Source organism: Alexandromys fortis, unplaced genomic scaffold (assembly GCF_014885135.2).
Source record: "Alexandromys fortis isolate MF-2015 unplaced genomic scaffold, M_Fortis_MF-2015_v1.1 scaffold_99, whole genome shotgun sequence".
NCBI lineage: Eukaryota > Metazoa > Chordata > Mammalia > Rodentia > Cricetidae > Alexandromys > Alexandromys fortis.
In genome coordinates, this window is record NW_026067982.1 from 839,344 (window position 1) to 859,251 (window position 19,908).

The window sequence follows — 19,908 nt, forward strand, 5'->3', positions numbered from 1 at the left end:
ACCCTTCCTCCTCCATAACCCCCTGAATAAACATTCAACCTCACCCTGCGTGTCCTGTCTATCCATGTTTCTGTCTTGGCCCGCCCGCCATGTGTCTCCCTGCCTGGGACCAGCCACTGCTCAGGGACCAGCAGCCGTCTCTGCCTGGGCCCGCTGTCTGCCACCACATGGCCCGCCACCACCGCTCTGGGACCAGCAGCCGTTTCTGCCTGGGACTGGCTGCTCCCAGAGCCTGCTGCCTGCCACCACATGGCCCGCTACCACCATTTGGGACCTACAGCATTTCTGCTGCGTACTGCCAGGGGATCTTGCAGCATTTTTTAAAAAAGAGTAACAATGTGTTGTTCCAAGTTTGCTCTTTCAGCTTGCTGTTCCCCATGTCTTCCTGCTGCCATGCCTCTCTGCCATGGTGATAGACTCAGCCTCTGGAACTATAAACCCAAATAAACTCTTCCTTCTATAAGTTGTCTTTGTCAAAGGTTATACAAATACTTAAAAGACCATAACAGGATTGTCTCAGTAAGCATGAAGTAACACACCATTTGTCTCATTAATGCAAATAGCTTTGATCATAACTGGACTTTTTCCCAAGGAGCAGAAAACCTTGTTCATTTATTGTTTCAATCTTCAGTATTAGAAAGAAAAGATTATCCTACAGTAAATTTACAGCTTGGTAATCTCCATGAGCCTTTGATGGTGACCAACACAGATGAAAAGGACTAGTTAAATGACATACGCACCACTGCTGTGAGCTGCAGTGCCAATTTTTATTAGAAAAAAATTCTTAACTACCAGTCTTAGTTTGGGTTACTATTACTGTGGAGAAACACCATGACTAAAGCAACCTAGGGAGGAAACGGTCTATTTGACTAACACTTCCACAGCACTGTTTTACCTCAAAGGAAGTCAGGACAGAGGAACTTAAAACAAGACAGGAACCTAGAAGCAGGAGCTGATGCAGAGGCTGTGAAGAGTGCTTCACAGTGCTTATTGGCTTACTCAGCCTGCTTTCTTAAAGAACCCAGGACCACCTGTCCAGAAATGGCACAGCCCACAAAGGGCTGGGTCTTCCCAATTAAGAAAATGCCCTAAAGACTTGCCTACAGCCCAATCTTTCCGAGATTTTCTCAATTGACGCTTGCTCTTCCCTGAAGACTCTAGCTTGTGTCAAACTGACATAAAACTAGTCAGCACACCACCACAATCATTTTAGACTCAATTTGATTTATTTCAACCCTGGAAATAATGGCTCTATGGTGTCTGTATGGCTGTATTCCCTCATATAACTTTACAACCAGGGATTTAATCTCAAATTTAGTGTTTATCAAAGTTAACAAAGTGCTGGGAACTCCTCTTCCCTGCCTGTGGCAAATCACTAAGAGTATATTTAAATGAAGAACTACAAATTCCAGGCAAATGAAGATGGGAGGAGAGCTCCCCAAGCAATAGTTTCAGTCAGAGTAATGAACTGTTTTCTCGAGAGAGGCACAAACTACGCAGTGAGGTTTTGTTACCTCATTCCAGAACTTCACAGTTGTAGCTGATTGGGCTGAAGAATCAGCCAGCTGTATTAATTAAAACAACAGCTTGCATCAATGCCATTAACTATCAGTGCAAAGCTTTGAAGTCTGTTTAATTTCCTTGGCAGACAGCAAGAAAATTAAATAGTTTTTCTTTTCCAGCTCATAAAACAGTCAACAAATTATTCTGTTCAACCAAATACAAACCAACACTTTTAGAAGCTTTTGATAACTGAGAATTCCTGTTTCTATCCTTGTGTTCCAGCCCACTTTAGCACTCAAAGCATCAACAGAGGTCAGTCTGTTAGAGCAAGACAGACTCCATTCGAGCACTGAAGAGATAAGAAGATATGGAATAATTCTTGTTCAAAACAACAAAGCTTTTCTCCACACTCTTGCAAACAAGGCTGATTCAAGGAGCTCTTGCTTAGGATTAATTTAGCCACTCCATGACCTGTCATTAAGTATTAGTAACTCAGATCTGAATTTTGTTCAAGTTCTTCTGTCTAATACAAGGCACCCCAAAGCTCCTGGGCTCTAAGAGGCAGCTGCATGGATCCTCCCCGCTTCTGTGTCCTCCTCTGTAAGAGGCTGTTGCTATCACTGCAAAGCAGCAGGATGTCAGCACACTGCACAGAGTCGCCGTTAGTGCTTATCTTTCACACCCTGTGCTGCACAAACACAAAGCTTCTCACACTGGGGAAATGTCTGGAGCAGCTTAAATGAACAGTGGCTGGGGGCATCTAGACTTCCCTTTTCTAATTCATTTAACATAAAGATTAAGGATGTCTTCCAGGAAGCAATAATAAGCATGCACTTTATTAACGCCACTTCCTCCAATCTTGGAAGATAAGATTAATCTGTTTTTCTTCCTAAACTTAAAAGAACTAAATATGCCAGTTGGGAGTGATGTGTGCTCAGAAGCCGGGGTCTTTGAGTTCAAAGTCAGCTTGGCCTTCAGAACATTCCAGGACAGCCAGGGCTACACATGAAAAACCCTGTCTTGAAACACAAAACAAAAAGAGAACTTAACATAAATACAAATCCTATGTAGATTCTTTCAGTTGGCCATAAAAACAAATGCAGAAACCCACTAGCAAAGAAGTTGGGGAAATACTGGCAATAAACATACCAGTAATATGTAAAGAGCCCAATGACCAGACTAAAAATAATATTTTTTCTCTATTAAAGTTTCTTTTTAATATTTATTTATTTTGTATACAATATTCTGTCTGTGTGTATAGCTGCAGGCCAGAAGAGGGCACCAGACCCCATTACAGATGGTTGTGAGCCACCATGTGGTTGCTGGGAATTGAACTCAGGACCTTTGGAAGAGCAGGCAATGCTCTTAACCTCTGAGCCATCCCTTCAGCCCCTCTATTAAAGTTTTTTTTAATGATAATGTGAAAACAAAATGTCATTTGTGTTTGTTGGCGAATATATTCTTAAAAGATTGAGAACCCTGGCTGGCGAGATGGCTCAGTGGTTAAGAGCATCACCTGCTCTTCCGAAGGTCCTGAGTTCAATTCCCAGCAACCACATGGTGGCTCACAACCATCTGTAATGAGATCTGGTGCCCTCTTCTGGCCTGCAGGCTTAATAAATAAATAAATTTAAAAAAAAAAAAGATTGAGAACCTTCCTCTCTCTCTCTCTCTCTCTCTCTGGGCAGGGCCTCTCCATTACATAGCCCTTCTATCTTTCTTGGAACTCACTGTGTAGACCAAGCTGGTCTTCAACTCACAGAGATCTACCCTCATCTGCCTCCAAGGGGTGTGTGAAGCCACTAAAGCTGGCTCCTTTACTCCATTCCTTAAATCTGAAATATGTCCAGAGTTTTCAAAAATTAACTGAATCTAATCATGTCAAAAAGAAATGAATATACAAGAATTTCACTACATAAAATGATTGAATGTAGCAAAGACATTTGAAAACACCTGCATTAAATTTGAATAAAGGAAAACAAGAAGAAATTATTTAAATATTTTCCAAATAAAAGGGAAAATGCATACCTTAACTACGCAACCACGTTAAAAATGCATACAGAAGGAAGTGGATATAAAGTTATTAGTGATCCTACTAGGCTGTGGGAAAACATTATTAAATTTTCTTTTCCTTCTACACATTATATTAAATTTCCTACAAACTATCTGTAATTGACTATAAACAGGCCTTTCAAAAAAAAAAAAAACAGTGCTGAAAGCAGGAGAGATGGCTGAGCAGTTAAGAGAACTGGCTCTTAATTCAGAGGACCTGGTTCAATTCCCCAAAACCCATATGGCAGCTGACAACTGTCTATAACTTCACTTCCAGAGTATAGATACTCTCTTAGACATGCATGCAGACAAAACACCCATACACATAAAAATAAATAATTTTTAAATGCTAACTATGGGCTGGGAATGTAGCTCAGTGCTTGCCTAGTATCCATGAAGCACTGGGTTTATTTCTAGCGCCACATAAAACTAAGCATGGTGGCACACACCTGCAATACCACCAGTAAGGTGGAGGCAGGGGATTTGAGTTTCAAGGTCATCCTTGGCTACTTAGCAACTTCCAGAGCACCCTGGGCTAACATCAGATCCTGTCTCAAGTGGGGAAAGAAGCATATCCTTAATCCCAGGAGGCAGAGGAAAATGGATCTCTCTGAGTTCTAGGCCAGCCAGGGTAACATAGCGAAATCTTGTCTCAACAACAAAAGCTGCTGGGACCTGGAGAGATAGTTCAGCAGTTAGGAGTGCTTACTGCTCTGTCTGGGAAGGTTTAGATCTCAGCACCTACATCAGAGGCTAAGGAATACTTGTAACTCCAGCTCCAGGGGATCCAACAATCCCATTCTTGGTCTCTGTGGGCTACACATACACACACACACACAGACACACACAGACACACAGACATACAATAGAAATAATTTTCTTTATTGCTTAAACTGCTAAGTTAACTAGAGACCATATAAATAGGCATTTAAATTATTACACAATGAAGCTCAGTTTCCTCTCTACTTAACAGGGTTTAGACTTCTTCCTCATCAGGCTTATCACTAAAATCAACACGGAACTTACCTGTAAATTTAATGTAAGCCACTACCAATTACTGTGCTCTGATTGCATCAGAGAGTGCAGTGCCCGAGTGTGATCATTAAGATGTTCTCCTGGAGGAGGGAGGGGTAAATGTGATCAAAATACATTGAATGAGATCCTTAAAGAATAAAAAATATTGTAAAGATTTATGCATAGGAATGCTTTCTCTGCATTTATGTATGTGCACCAGGTACATGCCTGGTGCCTGTGGAGGAAGAGATGGTATAATCTCCCAGAACTGGATTAGGGATGGTTGTGAAGCACCACGTGGATGCTGGGAACCAAACATCTGCAAGAACACATGCTCTTAACTACTGTGATGTCCCACTAGCCCCTAAACATACTCTTTAAAAAGGTTTTCTCCTTTACTGAGTGGTTTTAAACACTGTATTTTGAGGTTTTATAATTAACTAGAATGCTTTTCAGTCTCTTGTTCTCTCTGTCTTGTGTATCTACTAATCACTGTCCTCTGCCGACAGTTGAGAAAACCAGCCTGGGCTCTCACAACTCAAAAGTGGGTTGATAATGTATAAATCTTAAATCTAAAGAGACATTTGGAGGATTTCATACAAAAATCCAGACTTCTAGTTCTGGAGGAACAGAGAGCTTTGGCAGTATTGGGCAGCCTGTATCAATGGCAGGGACTTTCTGCTCATCAGTTCTGGAGAACAGAGAACTTTGGCGGTATGGGCACCTGTATCAATGGCGGGGGCTTTCTGTTCACGATTCTTACTCACTACTCCCTGGCGACTCTGGGGCAGATGCTAAAGGTCAGTTGCCACACATGTATTATGATAATGGACTTTCTCATCTATTTCTTTTGTTCTTTAAGACATGGGAGCCTGCTATGTTGTTTCAGCTGCCCTTCAACTTCTAGGCTCAAGTGATTCGCTTGTTTCAGCCTCCAGCTTTGCCCCAGTTACTGTGGGATCTCATGCCAGACTGGAGTGACTGCTCAGCCTTGGTGTTGCTTGATTTTTCTGAACAATTACCCAGCTGAATCAGTCAGAGTCCAACCAGGAAAGAGAAACCATAAAGCCATTTGAACATAAAGAATAACTTTAACAGGGGACTGAGCAATGGGAATTGGCTAGTTAGGAAGAACTCTAAAGAACATACAAGTAGCAAATACAAGGAGTGGCTGCAACCTAAGGACAGAGATAAGAATGCCTCAAAAATAAATAAAATAAAAGACTGAAGTCCAAACAATGTAGAAGAGGGCATGGCTGTGGTCCAATGAACAGCAGAGGTTTCTGAGTTACTATGCTGGTAGGACTTGCTGGAGACAAGCACTCCAGGCTGTTGGGAAAAGCTGTTTGTGGGTTTCTCACTAGAGACTATCCTATAAAACCACCCAGGAGGGGTGCCAGTGAAAACTGTTGAGTGCCCCAAGAGCCTAGGCTGAACAGCCAGCTGCAGTGTAAGAGCTGGGCACAGAGAAACCTAACCTGGTTTGCTAAGACTCCAGACATGCTGCAGGCCCTGCCAGAGCTGGACACTGTATAGCAAGGCTGGCCTGCTACAGAAATCAGTGCCAGAGAAACTACCTAGAAGCCTGCTGAGCAAACATGCCAGAATTAAAAGGTAATACCTCCCTCTTACAATTTCTCTCCAGTAACCTCTATTGACAAGGAGTTAACATCCTGCCAACTGGCAAAAGAAATAGAGGGCACACATTTTTGCAGAGGATGATGAAAGCCGAACTTGGAACAAAAAGCACCCAACTGATAACTGGCACACTAGTTTACTAGAAAAAGCAGGAGCCCGTGAGGACCAAATGCAATAGAGAGCAGACAAAATGCTTGCTCTCAGGATGTCTGACTAATGACAGGCTTGCTGCTTCTTGGATTAACTAGGTTTCGGGATGACCAAATTCTAGACAGGAAAGGTATCGTCAATGCTCATCATCACTGTAACTAGCAACTGTCAAATGCCTGGTAAGCCATACACCTTCTACTCTAATCGCCTTACATGTGTCAGCCCAGGTAATCCTGCCAACATTCTATGAGGTAGGTGCTTCTATTGTCCCCACTGTTCAGCTGGGCAAACAGAGGCCTAAAAGGTAATGTGCCTAGCCTCACATAGTCAGCAAGTAGCAGAGCAACAACTTATACCTATAAGTCTAGCCCCAGGGTTTATAGTCATAATCAGCACGCTAAACTGCCTGCTGGCAAAACTTGTTTTGTTGTTTACAGTTTCTTTGCTTTTAGCTAGTTTTCTTCCATTTGCCTGTAAATGCATAAGAAATACGCTGAGTGTACAGCTAGATGGAGAGCCTAGGATTAGCTAGATTAAAATACCTAGGATCAGGGCAGCAAGGAGAACCTTTCATGATTGATATCGTCATCTAGACCTTGTCACTCCAAATCCCATATAATTGAGACAAAAGAATTTCTAACCCAATAAATAAGCCAACTATTTCTGGCTTAGGAAGTTAAAAATCAAACACTAGTATTCAAACATAATTGAGGGGTTTTCGTTTTTCTTTTCTCTTTCTTCTTTTTCCTTGTTTTCTTAAAGTCAAGGTCCTATTATGTAGCCCTGACTGGCCTGTAACTCACTGTGTAGACCAGTCCAAGCTGGAACTCACAAACTCCACCTGCCTCTGCCTATGTGTGAGACTAAAGGCTTCAACTACCACACCTGGTCTCTCTTTTTTTTTTTTTTTCATTTCCTTCTTTCTGACTTTCTTTTCTTAAAGAGTGTTCCCACTATGTAGACCTGAATGGCTTTGAATTCAAATCTGCTTTGACAATCCATCCCACCTGGGATAACAGACATGCATCCCACACCTTGCTGAGGGTTCTGAAATCCCACCACAGTCTAAGTACCACACTCAGTACTGATGTGGTAAGGTCATATGTCAATCTTTGAATCTGTTGATTTCATTGGTTAATAAAGAAACTGCCTTGGCCCATTTGATAGACTAGCCCTTAGGTGGGTGGAGTAAACAGAACAGAATGCTGGGAAGAAGGGAAGTGAGCGCAGACGCCATGCCTGCCCTCTCCAGGGCAGATGTGATGAAGCTCCGACCCAGGATGGACATAGGCTAGAATCTTCCTGGAAAGCGCACCTCGTGGTGCTACACACATTAATAGAAATGGGCCAAGCAGTTTCTGTGTAATTATTTCGGGGCATAAGCTAGCCAGGAGGCCGGAAGCTGGCGGCAGGAACGCTGCCCGCAGCTCCCACTACACAGTACTATTCTTTGTTACCTAGAATTTCAAACTGAGCCTTAGTGGATGTTAAATCTCATTATTCAAAAAAGCCTGATCTCTAAATTCTTCAATTATGGGGTTGGGGATATGGCTCAGAGTTTGGTAGACAAAGACCCGAGTTCAGCTCCTTGGCACCCACATAAGAATCTGGGTGTGATGATGCATGTCTGTAACACCAGTACTTGGGGGCAGGGACAGGTGGATGAGGTGGGGGAGAGCCTCGATGGCCAGCTACTCCAGTTGTAAAGGGCAAGCTCTGTTTCTGTGAGAGACACTATCCAAAAAACAAGGTGCAAAAGCACTAAGACAGACATACACACATACATTTTTTCAGTTAAAGGCTAGGTTAAGCCTGTCACCTACAGGAATATTCCGATAAAGTTCTTTTCTTCTTCCCTGTAAGAGGATATCACTTTTTGCACAATACTGAAGACTGATTAAATAGTGAAGAGGTCAAGTTGGAAATTAATCTTAGATCAAAATGGCAACTACTTCAGACTCCAACTGGGCAGGTGTTACAAGCTTCTGGGCCTTGCACATACGCAACTGTTTACCGTGGAGTTTGAAATCTTTCTACTCCAACTAAGACCATGGCAGGAGAGAAACTGGGAAGACAAGACATTAATGGTGTTAAGATGCTCCTAGGCTGGTAGGTGAAAAGAACCCATTTAAACAGATCCTGTTTTCATGCCATCTTTACAGGGCTCATAAGGGCAGTATCATGCAGTGGACAAACACTCTGACCCGGGAAGTCAAAGTCTCTGCCCACCTAAGTGTGTGGCTTCTCCTGCCCGAGTTTACTTATTTGTAAAGCTACATGAACAACATCTCTGGATCTTTGTCCTGGGGATTAAATAAGACAGTGCATCCCAGTGCCTGATACACAGGAAGAGCTCAACAAGCACACACTGGGGTAGAGGTATATGCCCTTGTTCCCAGCATTCAGGAGGCAGATGGGTCTCTGTGAGTTCCAGAGTTCCAGAACAGCCATATATAATAAGGATCCTGTCTAAAGAAGGAAGGAAGGAAGGAAGGAAGGAAGGAAGGAAGTAAGGAAGGAAGGAAAGAAAAAAGGCTATTTTTACTATGCCAGCACATTTTAATTATGCATATCCACATAGCATCTTAGAGGAAATAAAATCTCCATAAAAATACTGAATCTGATTATATCCTAATTTTGTCTCATTTAAACTTAGTTTTATCAGCCATAGAACATTATTACAAAACAATCTGTGGTTCAGACTCTGAGGAAAGACATGTTACTGGCTGTTTTCCACATAAGGATAAATTTACTGAGGTAAAATTTAAAGTCTTAGAACTCAGAAATGAAAATAAAAAGAAGCCCAAAAGACTGCATTCTCATAAGGAAATAAGAGAGTAAGACACCAAACAATACAAAACGTCCTAGAAATGCCACTTGGTCAAACCTACCTCAAAAGGGACAAACTGACAGAGAAAATGTAAACTGAACAAACTTGTTCTTCAAACACATAGCCTTTCATTTGGTGATAAGTCAAAATACCCAGAGAATTATGAATTAATCACTTACTATAGTCAGACACAAAGAAAACTTCAAAATGTGAAAGGACAAAACAAAGCTTAAAACTAACATTTAAGCAAAGAAAGAGAAAGAAAGCTAAATGCCAAGAAGTCTCCCACAACACAGGGAGGCTGTAGGACAAAGTCTGGCCTCTCTGAAACACTACCCGTGGACGCTAAGGCCAACCACCACAAGACTTCTGCAGCACAGATGACGCAGAACTATTCCTGTGATTCGGAAGGAGGTGAATGGGGAAGTGTAGCATGGCTAATAAAAACCCAGAGACAGACAGATCGTGGGGTTCAACCTGAAGAGGAGAAAAGCAAAGCAGCCAGTCACTAGAGAGTTCTTACCGCTAAGAAATCCTCAGACTGAAAAGCCCCATCATTATTAGATGTTTGTTCTCACCTGGACAGTGGTGGTGCATGCCTTAAATGTCAGTTTCGGGGACAGGCAGGTAGATTTCTGTGACTTTGAGGCCAGCCTGGTCTACAGAGCTAGTTCCAGGACAGCCAGGGCTATACAAAAAAACCCTGTCTTGAGAAAAAAAAGTTTGCTACCAAATAAAAAGTAAAGATTATAAATCAGGCTGGGGGTAGTGGCACACTCCTTTAATCCCACTCAGGAGGCAGAAGGGACCTCTGTGAGTTTGAGGTCAGCCTGGTCTACACAGTGAGTTCCAGGACAGCCAGGGCTACAAAATGAGACCCTGTCTCTAATAATAACAAGAAGTAGTTGTTAAAAAAAAAAAAAAAAAGAAGAAGAAGCAGTTGTTGTCAGAAAGGGACAGGAAAATGGGAGGGGGTAAGTGCAGAGGGAGGATCAACTAAAACTAAGGATATATAAAAAAGCCTTAAAAGGCCTAATTAACAGCAAGCTAATAAAAAGAAATAAATAGTGTACATGGAAGTACCCTATAAGGAAAAATAAAGTTGCTTCCAAATTTGTTTTTAAGTGAAAATTCCAGTACCCGGGGTGGCTAGTTTTATATCAACTTGACATAAGCTAAAGTCATCAGAGAGGAGGGAGCCTCAACTGAGAAAATGTCTCCAGTAAGGCTGGGCTGAAGGCAAGCCTGCAGGACATTTTCTTAATTGGTGATTGATGTGGGCGGGTCCAGTCCACTGTGAGTGGTGCTACTTCTAGACAGGTAGCCCTGGTTCTATAAGAAAGCAGGCTGAGCAAGCCAGTAAGCAGTGGCTTACTTTCATGGCCTCTGCATCAGCTCCTACCTTCAGATTCCTCCCTGCTTGAGTTCCTAGCTGACTTCCTTTGATGACGAATGTGATATGGAAGTGTAAGCCAAATAAACCCTTTCTTCTCCAAGTTGCTTTGGTCATCACAGCAATAGTAACCCTAACTAAGGCAGCTAGGCTACCTCTCTACCAGTGGTTGGCCAAGGAGGCCTCTGAAAAACCCCAAACAACATAAACATTTGTCATGGCTGTTGGTTGCTCATCAAAACTATCTAAGATCCTGGTGCTAAAGACAGCATATACTTTGTTGCAGGACCAGATAAATCAAACTGGAACAGAGCTGAAAGCTTCTTTCCTGTTAGCTAGCACACATCATAACAGAGGATGCTATACAGGTTGCTGGAGGAGAATCATCACTATAAGTCTCACTTGGTTGTTAACTGTGTGCTACACCACCAGTGAGGCAAGAAGGGCCTGCTGGTGCAATACTGGCAAGAGAGTAATGGGAGTAATCCTTATCTGAGTTGAGATCTCCACAGGTATGTCATAAATATTAGTAGGAAAGCTACTGGTACTGTTTGGCTAGATGGACATGATGTGCCCATTAAATTGCTGTCTAAATGATTACATTTATACCCATAGATTAGTGCTGCTATTTATTACCTTTGGTCAGAAAAGCTGTGGTCTGTAGCAGCTGCGGGCAGGCCTGCTTTTCGTCGCACCCAGCTCCCCGCATGGCTAGCTTTACACCCGAAATAACAACACACAAATTGCATTCATTTAAACATTGCCTGTCCCATTAGTTCTAGCTTCTTATTGGCTAACTCTCACATCTTGATTAATCCATTTCAAATGATGGAGGAGGGTCATCTGTCTATGTGTTATTCTCATTGGTTAATAAAGAAACTGCCTTGGCTTTTTCCTTTTTTTTTTTTTTTTTTTTTTTTTTTTTTTGATTTTTGAGACAGGGTTTCTCCGTAGCTTTTTGGGTTCCTGTCCTGGAACTAGCTCTTGTAGACCAGGCTGGCTTTGAACTCACAGAGATCCACCTGCCTCTGCCCCCGAGTGCTGAGATTGAAGGCGTGCGCCACCAGCGCCCGGCCTGCCTTGGCTTTTTGATAGGGCTGGATTTAGATAGGTGGAGTAGACAAAACAGAATGCTGGGAAGTAAGACAGATGCGATGGAGCCAGCCGCCAGGTCAGACATGCCAAATCTTTCCCGGTAAGCCACCATCTCGTTCGTGGTGCTACACAGATTATTTGAAATGGGTTAATCAAGATGTGAGAGTTAGCCAATAAGAGGCTAGAACTAATAATGGGCCAGGCAGTGTTTAAATGAATACAATTTGTGTGTTGTTATTTCGGGTGTAAAGCTAGCTGTGCGAGAGCTGGGAGGAATGAAAAGCAGGCCTGCTTGTAGCTCATCACTACAAATGGCACCCAGACGTGGATAACTGCATCCACAGAAAGCCTGAGAAAGCTTCAGAAAGAATAGAGTAAAGCATGTTTTTTTAGTAGCAACAATTTCTCAGGTCTGCTCTGCTTTCTAGAGGCAAGCAAGTACTCTCATCTAAGAGAAGCTTCCTGACTCAGCTTTAGTTGCAAAACCTTGCAGCTCTTTTAAGAGGTCCTGCCAAGAAACACTCAAATAGTGTTAATAAAAAGGCAACCTCATGCTTTTTGGTTTTCAGCTGTAGCAGGAAAAAAGTTTTAAAATGCTGGCTTTCTGGGCCGTCCTGCCAGGGCAAACTCTGACTCTTTCAGGTAGGTGGTCTGACTAACTGTGGTCTGTGAGCAGAATGCTGCAGCTTGCTTGCTGTCAGGGACCTTGAAACGCCATAGAGTTGTGGTGATAAACCTGGTTACAGCTGGTACCTCTGCCATGAGGCTGGAAAACTAAGGAATGGGCTGGATCCAGCTGTCAAAGCCACAGCTTTAATCCTTTCCATAAAAACTCATGTGATCAGAAAAAGAGAGATATAGAGTAAAGAGATTTATAGATGAAGAAAACCTCTAAATGGTTCACTATGTGTTAAAAATATATGCAGGCTAAAGGTTAATGTTCTTAAAGTAAAGAAAGAGAGTAGTTGGGTGTAGTAGTACACACCTTTAATCCCAACACTTGTGAGGCAGAGGTAGATTGACCTCTGTGACTACGAGGGGCAGAGGTAGATTGACCTCTGTGACTTCAAGGTGTGGTAGCACACACCATTAATCCCAATGCCTTGGAGGCAGAGACAGACGGATCTCTGAGAGTTCAAGGACAGCCTGGTCTAAAGAGTTATTCCAGGACAAAGATATACAGAGAACCTGTTTCAAAAAGTGAAAGTAAAAATAAAAGAAATAGAGGTTAAAATAAAGCCACATAAAGATGGAAGATACACAGAGAATCTTGATACTGTATGCTATTGTTCTCTTTGAATTGTTTGAATGCTGAGGAAGGAGCAACAGCTGCTAAAAGATATTTGTTTATAAATGCTGCTGAACTAATCCAACATAGATATTTTGAAAATACATTGACTTCAAAATTTGGTTATGACGCTTTGGAAAAGTCCTTTTGTTTTCACAGAGGATGAGACCCTGTGGATTGCTTCTATCCCAATATGGTATGATAGACCACGCCCTCCTGAAAGGTCACCGTGAACGCCTTCAGAAAATTACTTCACCCAACAGGTTATACCATGAAAGACCTAATTAACAGCGCTCCTATACAGCAGGAAGAAGTTTGGAGAGAAATAACTACGTCCATATTCCCATATATTGTTTATAAATGTTCTTTTACATTTAAAGGGGGATATGATATAGATATGAATAATTTACATTAGTATAAATTTTGTTATATATATATGCATTCCTGCTCTTGAGTAAGGTATTGTGATTGTGTAGTTCATTTAAAAATGTAATGTATAACTAGGAAAGATAGGTTGTTAATGGATAATCATCAATAATAATCAAGCTTGTAGTTATGTTAAATTTTCTAGATATATAGAGATATATTTCAGCTAGATAAGCATTCTTCATATCTTTCAAAGGCTACAGAATATGGCATTTTAAATGTCTTAATAACTTAGGATTGTTCATAACAGTGAGACACGTCTGCTCCTGACAGCACCAATCTACTTCAAGAGGAAGATGGGCATCGAAGAGGATCCTTATGGAGTTTGATAGCCATTTGGGCAAAAAACTGCTCTTGTCTGGACTGTTGCATAAACTGGACACAGAGAACCTGCAGAGAGAGGACTGCTGAACTTGCCTAAAGGTGAGATGGTCTTTCAGGGTTCCTGACTCATGAAAGAGTCTGTGAGATATTCAGCAGGACACAGCAGATAGTGACTGAACTGTCTTTGAAATTTCCTGCTTCATGGAAGAGTCTGCTAGATACTATGGGCCTGAAGGCTGAAGATGGATGCCCCAAAGATACAGAAGAACTTTGGGTGACTGTCCAGGCAGCGAGATGTCTCTGTAATATATCCTTCCAGAGTCTTTGATAGAGTTGAAGAATAAATAGTTATAGTTTTCCTTAGTTATGATAAAAGATAAAGTAGATATAAATATTGTAACTGTAATTCTTACTTGATAACTGTTTTGTTATATGTAATTTTACTATGTTAAAGTTAAAGCCTTTCTTTTTTGTTTAAACAGAAAAAGGGGAAATGATGGAGGAGGGTCATCTATCTATGTGTTATTCTCATTGGTTAATAAAGAAACTGCCTTGGCTTTTTTATAGGGCAGGATTTAGATAGGTAGAGTAGACAAAACAGAATGCTGGGAAGAAGGGAAGTAAGACAGATGCGATGGAGCCAGCTGCCAGGTCAGACATGCCAAATCTTTCCCAGTAAGCCACCACCTCGTTCGTGGTGCTACACAGATTATTAGAAATGGGTTAATCAAGATGTGAGAGTTAGCCAATAAGAGGCTAGAACTAATGGGCCAGGCAGTGTTTAAATGAATACAGTTTGTGTGTTGTTATTTCGGGTGTAAAGCTAGCTGTGTGAGAGCTGGGCGGAATGAAAAGCAGGCCTGCCCGCAGCGCATCACTATAGTGGTCAGTGGTAACTGTGAGACTCTTAACTCCAAGTGCTAAGAATGAGAAACCATTGAGAAACCTGCCATCGATGGGGCTTTTATGTCACCCTCTCCAAATTTCAGGGAACACCATAGAAGAGAGGATAGAAAGAATTTAAGAGCATAGGAGGGAATGGAGTGGGGTACAATGCTGCCTTCAGAACACCACATCACCACTGTGCTCTTGATCTCCATGCATCTGTGATGACCAGCACAAAATTGGGTCTGTCAACATCCTATCATGGAAGGGAAAAAGGCTCATGAACCATCCCTTCCAAAGTCACCTCCTGTAGAACCAAGAAGCAGATAGCAGATATTGGCAGCTGGAGGAAAAGGGGTACATAAGGCACAGCCCAGCCCCTCCCTGTCTACCTAAAGGTAGTTAGTTAATGGTCAGTCTGGGATGACTTCAGATGTGAAGCTACCAGTAAGGAGTTCATGTACCTGTTATTAACCATTCACCCAGGATCCTGTAAGCAACCCTAATAAAACTCACTGGGTCACCAAAAAGAAAGAAATAAAGACATACAAGTCGAAGAGGGACTAGGTGGGAAGAAGAAGGGGGTCAATAGGAAAAGAAGGAGAGCAGGGAAGGGCAATGAGGGTAGATATGATAAAAACATATGTATGCATAAATACCCCGTAATGAAACCCACTCTCATGACTAATTAACAAATGCTAATAAGAATAAATTTTAAAAACTATAAAACAGACTCTCTGCTCCTCCCTGTTCCAGAGACAGCTGTATCTTCAAGTGCAGTGCCAGCCTCATCCCTGAGACATGATGGTGAAGGCTGGCATTAACAGGTTTGGCTATATTGGGTGTCTGGTTACCAGGGCTGCCTTCACCTCTGGCAAAGTAGATACTGTTGCCATTAATGACCCCTTCATGGACTTCAACTACATGGACTACATGTTCTAGTAAGACTCCACCCACAATAAGTTCCATAGCACAATCAAAGCTGAGACAGGAAACTTGCCACAAAGGGAAGACAATCTCCATCTTCTGGGAGGGAGATTCCCACCAACATCAAATGGGGTGATGCTGGTACTGAGCATGCTGTGGAGTCTACCAGAGTCTTCACCACCAGGGAGAAGGGTAGGGCCCACTTGAAGCAGGGAGCCAAAAGTGTCATCATTTCTGTCCCTTCTGCTGATGCCGCCATGTTAGTGATGGGTGTGAGCCATGAGATGCATGACAACTTACTCAAGAAAGGTTGTCAGCAGTGCCTCCTGCAGCACCAACTACTCAGCCCCTTGGCCAAGGTCATTCACATCAACTTTATCATTGTGGAGGGATTCACAACCACAGTTCATGACATCGCTGACACCCAGAAGACTCCCTGGGAAGCTATGGCAGTGGAACTGCCCAGAACATAACCCTTGTATCCACTTGTCAGAGCTGAACGAGAAGTTTAGGCATTGTCTTCTGTGTTCCTGTACCCAATATGTCCACTGTCAATCTGACATGCTGCCTGGAGAAAGTTTCCAAGTATGACAACATCAAGAAGGTAGTAAAGCAGGCATCGGAGGGCCCATTGAAGGACATCCTGAGCTACACTAAGGACCAGGATGTCTCCTGCGACTTTAACCTATACACCAACCCTTCCGGCCCTGATGTTGGACTGGCATTGCTCTCAATGACAACTTTATAAAGTTCATTTCCCAGGATGACAATGTATATGGCTACGGGAACAGGGCAGTGGACCTAATGGTCTCCAAGGAGTGAGCAGCTCTGGACCACACACCCCAGCAAGAACATCCACATCAGAGGCTGAGGAATCCCTGTCCCTACTTAATTCCCAACTTAATTCCCTATTTAATTCCCAACATTGAGCATATCCCCTCAATATTCCATTCCCAGATCCCAAGAAGGTGAGATTAGGGAACCTTACTTTCTTGAATACCATCAAAAATAAAGTTCACTGCATCCCCCCAAAAATTATAAATCATATGAAGACTTTAAAAGGCTTTATAAGTAGTACTGAAAACCCTCCCCCACATTTCAAATGTCCTTCCCATGTTCTAGGCCTAGGTTATGTATTCCATTTCATCCTTACAACAGTCTGTAAGACTGGCACAGATGAGATCTGAGTGCTAAACTGCTGCCTCAAGCAATGACACTGATTTGGATTTTTGTTGTTGTTTTGCTTTGGTTTTTCGAAACAGGGTTTCTCTGTGTAACAGTCCTGGCTGTCCTGGAACTCACTCTATAGACCAGGCTGGCCTCAAACTCAATGAGATCCACCTGCCTCTGCCTCCCAAGTACTGGGATTAAAGGTGTCCACCACCACCACCCAGCTTGTTGTTTTTGAGATTATAAATACATTTCTTCTTTCCCTTTCTTCCCTCCAAATCCTTCCATATACTCTTCTTTGTTCTCTTCAAATTCATGTCTATATTCATTAGCTGTTATTGCATATCTATATATATGTATGTGTGTGTATTGTAGATATATACATTCCTGAATATAACCTGCTCAATTCGTATAATCTCGCTTGTATGTATGTCTTCAGGCTGACCATATGGTATTGAATAACCAATTGGTGTGCTTTTCTTTCTTGTTTTGGTTTTGAAATATGGTGTTTCTAAGTAGCTCAGGCTTGCTACAAACTCACTATGCAGCAGAGGCTGGGCCTCAAACTTGTGATCTTCATACCTTAGTCTCTGAGTTCTGGGATTACAGGCCTGTTCTGATGACATCAAGTGACTTAGAGTCTCCTCCGAGATCGGGAGTTAGTCACACTGAGCTCTAAAATCATTGTTTGCCAACTATGGATTCACACTGTATCAGCAGATGAAAACTCAAACTGCTTTCAGTCAAAAAAGTCCCCAAACTGAAAGTCTTCAGAAACTTTCATAACAATATAATGATTACAATTACAGAAATAATTTTATGTCTGCTGACTCTACTAACAACACCTGTGGGATTGCATTTTCTACATCTCCCCCCCCACACACACACACTTCATTTTTGCCAATGTACTGGTCTGGACTGGAATAAAAATTTAAAACAAAAATAACCCTCAGGCAACCAACCTAAAATCCCACTCTGGCCATCTGTATCTACTTCATTCATCAAGCATAAACTAGTAAAAGAGGTTTAACCTATTTCCGCAGCATTGTTACCAACTGCCAGCGAAAGCTGCTCCTTAGCAACTGAATCTAAAGCACACAGGATGCCACACAGGACCTCATTTATGGAAGGCGAGTTGTGGCCTCTTTTACAAGTCTAGCTTTTCACTTCCCCATATGCTGAAAAATTAGCATCTTCATTACCATAGTTATATATAATTAATCTGACAATTAAAAATTTCCCCTTTGTTTCCTAAATCAAAAATTCATGAAGGTACAGTCAGTCTCCAAGCCTAAGGGCAAAGGACGCCACACAAGCATGGAGAAAGTGAGGTGACATCAACGTTACACCCCTTTTAATGGTCAGTTGTAACAAGTGGACTTTGCTACAGCAATTTCACCACTAATTGCTAACACCAATGCTGTAAGAATTACTGGTTCCATCGCTCATCTGGCTTTATTTCTGTTCTGAGAAATTCTTCAGACAGGCATGGAGGTGCACATCTTTAACCCCAGCTTTAGGGAGGCAGAGGTAGGTGGATCCTTGTGAATTCGAGGCCAGCCTGGCCTACAGAGCGAGTTTCAGGACAGCCAGGGGTATACAGAGAAACCTTGTCTCAAAAAACAAACAGCCAGGCGCACGCCTTTAATCCCAGCACTCGGGAGGCAGAGGCAGGCGGATCTCTGGGAGTTCAAGACCAGCCTGGTCTATAAGAGCTAGTTCCGGGACAGGCACCAGAGCTACAGAGAAACCCTGTCTCGAAAAACAAAAACAAAAACAAAACAAAACAAATCAAAAAAACCGCCAGGCGGTGGTGGTGCACACTTTTAACCCCAGCACTCTAAAGGCAGAGGCAGGAAGATCTCTGAGCCAGTCTGGCCTACAAAGTGAGTTCCAGGACAGCCAGGGCTGCTACACAGAGAAACCCTGTCTCGAAAAACAAAAACAAAAACAAAACAAAACAAATCAAAAAAACCGCCAGGCGGTGGTGGTGCACACTTTTAACCCCAGCACTCTAAAGGCAGAGGCAGGAAGATCTCTGAGCCAGTCTGGCCTACAAAGTGAGTTCCAGGACAGCCAGGGCTGCTACACAGAGAAACCCTGTCTCGAAAAACCAAAATAAATAAACAAAAATTTAAAAAACCAAGTTTGAAAAAAAGAAAACTCTCTAGGCATGCTAGTACACTCCTTTAATCCCAAAACTAGGGAGGCAGATCTCTGTGAGTTCAAGGTCAGCCTGGTCTACAAAGTGAGTTCAGGACAGCTAGGGCTGCTAAACAGAGAAATCCTGTCTCGCAAAACAGAAACAACAGAAAGAAGGCCAAAAACCAAGCTATAAATTGCCTACTTGAATTTTGCCCCAATTACCAAGCCTGGTGGTGCACACCTTTAGCCTTGAGAGGTAAAAGCAGTGAGTCTGAGGCCAGCTAGGTCTACAGAGAGAGTTCCAGACCAGCAGGGGCTATATGATGAGGTCTTGTCTCAAAACAACAACAAAAAACCTAAATAAATTTTACATCAATTAAATATTTAAATATAAAAACCAATCCAAGCCTCACAAATGTCACCCTAATAATGCCAATCCAATTCTAACACATAAGAAAATATATTGGGACTGGGGAGATGGCTCAGTGGTTAAGAGCATTGGGTTCTTCCAGAAGATCTGAGTTCAATTCCCAGCACCCACATGGTGGATAAATATTTTAAAAGAAAGAAAATATGTTAGAGGAAAAACAGGAGGTTCAGAAAGCCTAGGCAGGAAAGTGACCCAAAAGTGAGGCTTCACTGGTCGAGAACTGTGTGACATGTCACCTGCTGTCCAGCTCTAACCAACTGCTACCTTGACAGAAGACAGGAAACAACAATAACAAATATTTAAACACACTAATCTAACAGTAAGTCTGTGGGCTGGATCTGTCCGTGAGCTACGTAGTACACGTACTATGTACCTATGCCACGCGACAGTGGCTGAGAACGACTCTGAGTCAGAGCAGCTCTCATTCCAAGACATTTGATGAACTTTTCCAAGTCACACAGCCTTAGCTCCGTGAGTCTGCTGTGAGTTTTGCTTTGTGACAGTGCTAGGTACCAAACCTAGGCCTTGTACATTTTAGGCAGACACTACTATCTGGCCAGACCCCAGCACTTTCAATGAGTCAAGTTAGGTTATATATATATATATAAAACTTTCAATGAGTCAAGTTAGGCTATATA

General features: G+C 42.3%; 1 protein-coding gene across 1 annotated transcript in view; it reads right to left on the minus strand.

Annotated features, from left to right (window-relative positions):
- The window catches only part of Slc39a9 (solute carrier family 39 member 9), a 44,837-nt gene that overhangs the window by 24,297 nt on the left and 632 nt on the right, over positions 1-19,908 (minus strand). The window lies entirely within an intron of this gene.